The sequence below is a fragment of the Tupaia chinensis genome, unplaced genomic scaffold, assembly GCF_000334495.1.
Source record: "Tupaia chinensis unplaced genomic scaffold, TupChi_1.0 Scaffold000294_1, whole genome shotgun sequence".
Taxonomy (NCBI): Eukaryota; Metazoa; Chordata; class Mammalia; order Scandentia; family Tupaiidae; genus Tupaia; species Tupaia belangeri.
In genome coordinates this window covers 1,392,985-1,393,745 of record NW_006159779.1, presented here as the reverse complement: position 1 = coordinate 1,393,745, position 761 = coordinate 1,392,985, and the positions used below count along the sequence as shown (strand labels likewise).

General features: G+C 58.1%; 1 protein-coding gene across 1 annotated transcript in view; it reads right to left on the bottom strand.

Annotated features, from left to right (window-relative positions):
• TTLL12 (tubulin tyrosine ligase like 12) overlaps positions 1–761 on the bottom strand; it is a gene marked incomplete at its 5' end in the record, with an annotated part of 15,209 nt that overhangs the window by 9,599 nt on the left and 4,849 nt on the right.

Below are 761 nucleotides of genomic sequence, written 5' to 3'. Positions count from 1 at the left end.
ACACACAGTGGGCATAAAACAGGCCTTGATGGAGGACGCGTGGCAGGCCTGTGGCCTCACAGGCACCCCAGGTAGAGCTGTCACAGCTGCTGCTGCCTCATGGCACCCACAGGCCCCTGACCATCTGCCCTGTGACTCAGGAGCTCACGGGCCCTCAAGTGCCGAACAGCCCGGCTGATGTCTAGAGTGCTGCCTGCCTGGAGGAGGTGCCGCACCTGTCCTGGGAGGGCTGCTGGGCCCAAGGGCACCCTACGTGCAATGTGGGGGCTTATCTTTTTAAAAATTTCTTTTGGTTCACTATAGAGTGCATACACTGCTGGAAAGAGATGAGATGGAGAGGGGAGAGAAGGGCGGGAGAGAGGGAGGGAGCTGGAGAGAGGGGGAGACGGGAGACAGAAGGAAAGTGAGAAAGCACCCCTGTGGGTGAGTGGTCACACTGCAATCCCTTCTCCTCTCAAGATTCTGAGCACCTCTGCGCACGTATTTCATGTGTTTTTCAAACCACTGGGTCTGGGACTCAAACCACTCATTCAGCTATGTGGGATGTAGCATTTTAAGCTCCGTGCCACCTCCTGGCCTGGTGTGGGGGTTTAAAAAGTACCCACAAACTCCGATACCCCCTTTGAAGGGCGGAACATAACCCACCTTCCTGAGCGTGGGCCGGACCTAAGAGCTGTTCCCACTGAACAGAAAAGCTGCAGGAGTAATGAGCTCCTGAGGCCCTGAAGCCCCCCCCCCCCCCCCCCCCCGCAGGGGGCCCG